Source organism: Schistocerca cancellata, chromosome 6 (assembly GCF_023864275.1).
Source record: "Schistocerca cancellata isolate TAMUIC-IGC-003103 chromosome 6, iqSchCanc2.1, whole genome shotgun sequence".
NCBI lineage: Eukaryota > Metazoa > Arthropoda > Insecta > Orthoptera > Acrididae > Schistocerca > Schistocerca cancellata.
The window spans coordinates 199,031,492-199,040,132 of record NC_064631.1 but is presented as its reverse complement, the minus strand read 5'-3'; positions in this window follow the sequence as shown (position 1 = coordinate 199,040,132).

The following is an 8,641-nucleotide window of genomic DNA, read 5'->3' as shown; positions in this document are numbered from 1 at the left end:
TAGGCTATATGCAGCACTTTCGTTTTACAGTCAAATTTATATTTTTTTTTCTTATTCTGGTACGGATTTTGCAATTTTGGGCGTCTTCGAAAGGAAACGTTCACTTTAAAAATATATGGCTTGCGATGTATTTGCATGAGGTTAATGCAATTTTAATACGTTATAGCCAAATATATTGTTAATGTAAATCTCAAGTTACAACATTTTCCGATCACCCAAAAGACCACGATAGTGCAAAATAAATCAATAATCAAAAACTTTGTCATATCGTGGAAATTTCAATAAACAATACAAAATTCTTACTCATTATCTGTGTTACTTCAAAATAGGATCAAATAAGATCAAAATACAGGTATAGTACTGGAGTAAACCAAGTTTAAAGGGCAATGTGCCTTCCATTTATTTTATATTGTAAATGAGTGGTGAGTCATGAAAAAGAGCTAATTCATTTCAGGGAGTGAACAGTTCTGATCCAATCTCTGAAAAGAACAGTTTTGCCCATCTTTAATTTGAACACGGATCGCGTGGTCTGTAGCCCAACACCGAGACCACACAACCACGACTCCATCGATCTTATAATTCGCTCGAGGTTGAACATTGTGAGCTTAGACTGTTCACTGTTTCTATTCTGCTTCTTTTTCACAGTTCAGCACACCTTCTTCCGGTTTTCATGCTTGATCTGTGTTCAGTTTTCGACGGCCTATCCACTGAGCCATTTTACGAATAAAATCTGAGGGGGGCGAGATGAGGAGTTTCCCTTGTGACTGGATTCAGGGTCTCCTAGAACGTAGAACTCAACACGTCGTTCTTAAAGGGACTAAATCGACTGGGGTAAAATTAACGTAGGGAGTACACAGAGAGAGTATTACAAGGCATTTACTGTGGACAATGCATACAGGGTGTTTCGCAATCCCTATTACAGGATTCTAAGGGCCGCACAGAGGGCTTGGTAGATAAAGTTTTGACAAGGAAGCCGTGTCCAACAACGTTTAGTTTGGACCTGGGGAAGTTTGAGGATGGGACCACTTCCAAATCTCCCGCTTCAAGGTTCACAGACCAGAGAAGATGAGCTCTGACCTGTTTGCCTCTACAGGATGCCATGGCATGGTCAGCGTGTCGAGTACTCTTCGTCGTCGTCTCTTCTACGTGACGAAGGTCGTCTACTTCAATGTCAGAATTACAACATGGACTGACTAGGACAGCCTCTCCTCAGTTTGTGTGAATACCGTAAGGCAGTAAATTTGGAAGTGATTCGATATTCAGACTTATTTTACATACTAATTGTACATTCTCGGAGATTGGTTCGCTATCAAAATTTTATGTACTAAGCCCCTTTTGCAACATTTAGAAGCCTGTAATAGAATTTGCGAAACATCCTGTATAAATGAGCTAGCAGATTACGTCGGAATTTCCGAGAGGGTCTTTGCGTACTATTCTTTTGTCTATAGGCTGTTTCAGGAGAAATGCTCAATACAGAGAGATACGACAGTATCGATCACCCGAAACAAAAAAGGTCCAGTAAAAATACGCTCTAAAATACATACCCTGAGAGCTGTGAGCCCTTGTTCAGTCGAAGAGATGTGTTCCACAGTAATGAGCTGAGCGAGGCGTCGCAGTGGTTATCACACTGACTCGAATTTGGGAGGACAACAGTTCAAACCCGTCTCTGGCCATCCTGATTTATGTTTTACGTGACTTCCCTAAATCTTTTCAGGCAAATGCTGGGATAGTTCCTTTGAAAGTACTCTGCCGACTTCTTTCCTCATCCTTCCGTAATCCGCTGGGACCGATGACCCCGCTGTTTGCTCCCGTCGCCCAAATCAACCGACCAACCGACGCCGTTAATGAATATGAAGGAGTGCTCATAGCTCTCAAGGTAGGCCCTTTAGAGACCACGTTTACTTGGCTTTTTTTCTTGTTTTGGTGCATAGTAGCACCTCCGAAAATATGGGAAGCAAACAGCTTTGAGTAGAAAACATTTATTTCACACTACCAAAGACGAAGGATTGTTGATGGATCTTGAAGCATGCATTTTAGAAGCCATGTTTACTATACCTATTTGCTTCCAATGATCGTTACGGTCATATTCTTGAATATTGACTGTTGCTCTGTAACGCCGGAAATGCATATCATCCTATTTTCGTCTATTGCTCTATAAATTTTTTTCCTTGTTTTGTTACCTGAAGATATGACATTTCTGTGTCTTTATATATTGTAATTGTTTTACAATTTGTGTATATATATATGCATTTATGTTGATGTATAATTAGTTTGTTTTGTAAATATTATTTGTATTTTTACGCTGGGTCTTGCCTAGGGAAAACTACGTTATCGAACGATTACATCGATAGATCGTGTGGAGAACCAAAGTGTTTAGGATCTTGAGTAGTTTTAACTCTGCCGCGTGGAGTGCGGGCAGAGCAGAGTCTGGCTGTAGTAGGGCGGTGGAGCAGGTGTGTTGTGTGACGCTCCCGCGAGTTGCCGCGTTTTCGGGCTTTGGCAGCATGTAATTGCGATCGACTTGCTATGATAGTTTCTGGCACGGTGTCGCGGACGGGAAACATTATCTGGCACACATCAAGAGCCCGTTTCGCCTGGTGACCGTGTCGAGTGGAAGGCGCGCCAACATCCAGCTTCTGCAACAGCGACGGCCGACAATAAGTGATTGTCGCCACCTCCTCGATCGACGACTTCAAACCTTCAATCAACCGACAAGGAAGACTGAAAGTACGTAAAGTTTTAGAACTGTATGGCAGACCTCAGCTTTTCAAACTGTTCCATTGCATCAATAAAATACAGCAACTTAGCATGAACCTTTGTTGCTCATTGACTCAATTGCATTACCAAGCAAGGTCCCTTTCTTTTCCGAAATGAACCTGAGTGTCGTTCAAATTCAGACGCCAGCATTAAAGTAATATCATTCCATTTCACTGCTTTAATTTCAAAGTTCAGTTAGAGTATTCATAGCTGGCTACAATAAACAAACAGAACTATATTTAGATTACACAAGCACAAATTAAGAGTGGGAGTGTTGTTACCACATTTTAGCTTACCTGTGACCGCAGCTCAGCTTGGTACGTGCTAAATTTTACTATTGTTAATTGTTCAAAATCATTTAATTCAAGTTCAAAGCTAAATCTCTTATTTCTAAATTGCGTAGATTCAAGTTGCTTTTGAGATGATTGTTGAGGTAGCCCAAGACTAACCTTATTTAATTTAATTTCGTAGTGCTTCAGAAACAAAGTTCACTATTAATTTCAGTCACTAAATTAACTTTCAATTTTCCTGTTTTATTAATTCTTTTGCTAAATTAAGTCAGAGTGTAGCGAAATTTATTACTTCTAACAAACATTCAGTTTTCACACAACACCTATCAACCTTCAGTTGCCACGCTTTTAGTGCTAATTATATGTGCATTAACCTTTCTTTTTCAGTTATTATAGTAGTTGTCCATAGTACTGGCGATCGTAATTTTCCATAAATCTCAAATGTCTAATTAACGCCCGTTAATTGTTAACGTAACGACCACACATTTACTTTCTTTATTAACTTTACCCTTTTTCAAATTTAATTTCCATCAATTTCATTTGCATTTTTCCTTTCATTTAGATGTAACCCTTCCTCCCTCTTTACCGACAACTTAACTTCGGTGACGATTGCTTTTTCCAAATTTCCATTAGGTACACGCGGTTTAATTTGTCACTGTCATTAAGGTCGATAAGTGAGGGGAAGGTTACAGCTCCTGGGACAGCCTGTATACGAAGATCGCAACGCCTGAAGATTTGTTGCGAAACGCTGCAAGACCTGCAACGATTCGACGACTAATCCAGTAACTGCTAGTAGTCCCTGACTGTAAGTAAACGTATCGTGTCGCGCACAAGTAGCAGATGAGATCCATTGTGTTCGATTTCGCAATTCGTGATAAAATACTAGAAACAGAAACAACACGCCAGCGATAAATCAACCATCCGGAGCGATTTGAGCTGGATGGCCACATAAGGTTAATTGCAGGAGAAGCAGACGCGAGGATGAGGTACGCTGGAAGGAACTTACGGAAATGTATTTCATCCACGAAAAAAGTCGATTACAGAATACTTATTCGAACGATTAATAAGTCTTCTGACTGCTTTGATGCGACCCGTGCCTGAGCCAACCTCTTCATCTCTGAGTAGCACTTGCAACCTACGTCCTCAGTTACACTGGTGTCCAAAATTAAAGCAACAAACCGCTATTTCCCCACCCTGTGTCTAATTCACGATATAATCAAATAAACTGTCAACAGATATCTGTACGATCGTCTTCTGCACGGGAGATGGCATTCCGGTCAATGGACAACTGCGCCAGCGATAATGCCAGGGCATCTATAAAACGGTGTAGTGTTTGATGGATAGTCCCACATCCACAATCTCAGTGTACACAGTCACACAAGGTGCAATGTGACACAAAGAAGACACCTACCAGACTCTCTGCAGTGCAGGGCCATAGGAAGACTGGAAGCAGGACAGTCGCAAAATAATGTGGCCCAATGCCTTAACGTGAATCGTTCTGTTGTTTCTTGGATGTGGCGACAGTTTGTAGAGACAGAATCTGTGTCCCGAATACCAGGGCAGTGTCGACCACATCTGACATCAGAAAGAGAGGACCGTTATTTAGCTGTAAGGACACGAGGATAGCGGCTGAGTACTGCACGGCAACTGGCATCTGTCCTGGCAGCATCTACTGGACGTGTTGTATTGTGGAAGACTGTGTACAGAAGGCTTCGACAGAGTGGCCTTTATTGTCGGAGACCTGGACTGGAAAGGGAATCTCGACGGATTCGCATCTGGAGGTAATGTGGAACGGAAATTGGGGACCAAACATAGTGGAAAGAGACCGATACGCAGAAGGATCCGTAATGGTGTGGGCAGGGATTACGTTGATCACGCGAACTCCTCTTCATGAAATTGTACTGGCGAATCGGCAAAGTTTAGCTGCTGTCAGGTATCGTGACGAGATCTTGGGACCTCATGTGCGGTTGTTGCGAGTTGCTGTGGGTCCAGACTTCGTGTTGATCGACAATAATGCACGACGTCATAGAGCAGAGGTGGTTGATGTTTTCTTGGAAACAGATGCTATTGCACGCATGGCGTGGCCTGGTCACTCTCCCACGTATGGGATGCACTAGGGAGAGGCGATGCATCACGTCAGCATCCACCAATCGTTTTCCAAGACTTGCGAGCAGCTCTGCAGGAATAACGGGCGTCATTGCCTCAACATGGGATTGATGACCTCATTCACAGCATGCCCCGTCGTTGTCATGCCTGTATTGGTATCTACACTAACCAGTTGTCGGAATGTGTGTGCAAATACTTTAAGTTGGAAAAAACGAAGAACATTTTTGTCTATCATTGAAGTTGTTTACGTTCTGTATTCTTTTCATTGTTTCTACTTTACTATCACCTGTTTAAACTGTTTTGTGGTAAAAAAAAGCGCAACCCCGCAAAATTTTCGTTTCTTGCTTTAATTTTGGACATAAGTGTATTTGCTGGATGCATTCTAACCTTTGTCTTCGATGTCTTAGCAGATGACCTATCGTGCTGTCCCTTCTTCTTGTCCATGTTTTCCATATATTCCTCTCGTCGCCGATTCTGCGAACTTCCTCATTGCATACCTTATCAGTACGCCTAATTTTCAACATTCTCTTCTAGCACTACATCTCAAATGCTTCGATTCTCCTCTGTTCCGGTTTTCCCACAGTCCATGTTTCACTACCATACGATGCTGTGCTCCAAACGTATACTCTCAAAAATTTCATCCTCAGATTCAGACCTTTGTTTGAGGTTAGTACATTTCTCTTGGCCAGGAATGCCCTTTTTGGGAGTGCTAGTCTGCTTTTTATGTACTCCTTGCTCCGTCCGTCGTGAAATATTTTGCTGCCTAGGTAGCAGAATTTCTTAACTTCGTCTACTTCGTGATAATGAATTATGATGTTAAGTCTCTCGCTGTTCTCATTTCTTCTACTTTTCATTATTTTTGTCTTTCTTGTATTTGTTCTCAATCCATATACTGTACTCATTAGACTGTTCATTCCATTCAGCAGATCAACGTCTAATTGTTCTTCACTTTCACTCAGGACAGCAATGTCATCAGCGAATCTTAAGGCTGATATCCTTTCACATTGAATTTTAGTTCCACTCTTTAACCTTTCTTTTACTTTCGTCATTGCTTCTTCAATGTACAGATTGAACAGTAGGGACGAAAGACTTGCACTCTTTTTAATCCGAGCACATCGTTTTTTGTCTCCGACTTATTCTTGCCTCTTGGCTCTAGTGCATATTGTGTATTGCCTGTTTTTCTCTATGGGTTACCTCCATTTTTTTCATAATTTCGAACATCTTGCACCATATTACATTGTCGAACGCTTTTTCCAGGTCGACAAATCTTATGTACGTGTCTTGATTTTTCTTCAGTCTTGCTTCCGTTATCAACCGCAACGTCAGAACCGTCTCTCCTAAAGCCAAACTGATCGTCATCTAACACATGCTCAATTTTTATTTTCCATTCTTCTGCGTATGGAAGCCTTAACAGGTTGTACTAATAAATGAGACAGTGAAGAAACAACAGTTGTACATCAGAATAGTAACTACGAGCAGTAATAGCATTTTGAGGAGCAGCATGGGAAGGTGCTGAGTGGATCATGTCCGTCACAAATCGAACAGTGGTGTAACCAATATCAACACTCGGAAGAACTGAAGCGCAATGAACTCATTGCCTCAGAGTGTGCGAAAGAGAACGACAGGTACAAATTATTCACTACTTAGACATCAGTGAAGAGCAGACACGACGGCTTTCTGTAACACGTTTACGTGTAATAACTTCACCCAGGGATGACAGAAAATCTTTGCACAAGGGAACGCTCTGAAGGCCTGATGTTAAACATCAGGTTAGCTAAGAGCGTTGACAGGTTCAGAAAACGGGAGGTCATATTGTCACCAGTATGGGTGGTTAGGGGGAATCACATAATCGAAGGCTATGAAATAGGGCTATGAAATATCGATATATCGTTATATCACAACTTTTTCCAGAAAAAATCGATATGTATCGGCAGTACTATTTCCCCCGATATAACGGTATCAAAATGGCAATAACGAATGCTGGTGTTTTTATTTTATATTATATTTTTTCACAATTTTCGGTACGTATTTCAAAATGTTCTTTTGAAATTGTAGTAGAACATAATTCTACTTTCACTGTGTGAAGGAGTCTTTCCGCTTTTTGAGCGTTCAACACGTCCAATATTTGTTGTGAAGTAAGTATACGTGGCACAAAAGAAGAACACCGATTGCACTGGAGGGTGCCGGTGTGAATGGAATAACAAGATTCCCGATAAGCAGAAACACTATACCAGCTGCGTTAAAAAAGTTTTTTACGCGACGAGTATGCTACTTCTTTACATCGACATTCTTCAAATACAGCGTCTGAAAATGATTGAAAATGATGAACAAAAATGTAAATTACACGACTGATAGTTGCTTTAGCGGAGACTTGTGAGGGGAAATGCTGACGTAATCGGCGCTCGGCGCTACCAACATCAACTGCAACGTTTAGCTTCACGAGGCAATTTTCACACTGCAGTTGCTAGGTTGCTGGCGTTTGCACAAATGTAAAGAGCATGGAAGTCGACATGAAGTGTTCTGGACAAATCCTGTATTTGACGAAACCGAAAGATGGACCCATCGGCCACCTTATATTGTGCCACTTACGTGGCAGTTATACCACTGTCGGCAGATTGGTTGTCGCCGAGCGTGAACGTGCATCGTTTTCCTTCCAGTTCTTGCTCAAAGGAGAATAGGCAGGCTGCTAGTTTGTTGATTTACAGAATATGTAATAATAAATCAATACTTAAATGTACAGCTCTAAAATCGGCATACATTTAGAATGTGTAGCCGATTTTTTTATAGGTAGGTCGAAATTTTTCCTCTGAAATACGCTACGTTACTTCGATATATCGGGAGACGATAGTGATATCTTTTAATACCGATATATCGGAGTACCGATGTTTTAAAAAAGTCAACAGTCCTGTTGCTACCCTGCCTGAGCCTCAGTGCACCGTTGGCACAGGATGACCGCCGGCAGCCCGCACTGGGAAGAAGAAAGACTCTCGGAAATAAATGACCGTTAATTCAATGATGTCTCATTAACGCCCCGGTGTTCCACAGCATTTGACAACCTTACTGCTCTGAGGCTTTGTGCCTCACATCACACGCGACCACTGGAGTGTTAATAAGAGTAGGTAGCGGGCAGACGGCCTCACGGTTATCAAATGACAGATGCGCTCTGCTCCAGAAGCTAGCTCCAGGTAGTTACGACTGTGGCCGAAATGTGTCAGCTTTTTACGGACTATGAAATTATCAAATAGTTAAAGCATATATCGGAAACAAAACTGTAGTTGTTGTGATTATAATAACTGTCATTAATTGTTACTAATTTGGTTATTAATGTGAATGATGATGTAAATGGAAACTTAAGCCGTTAGGTGACTAGTGTTATGGCTATTAACGGAGAACAAGTTAACGTGCGAATGGCGAGTCTACAGAGAAAGTGAATTATATTCTCAGAGGAATTTCGTAATGTACAACTCTATCCCGTTTATGGTATTGGG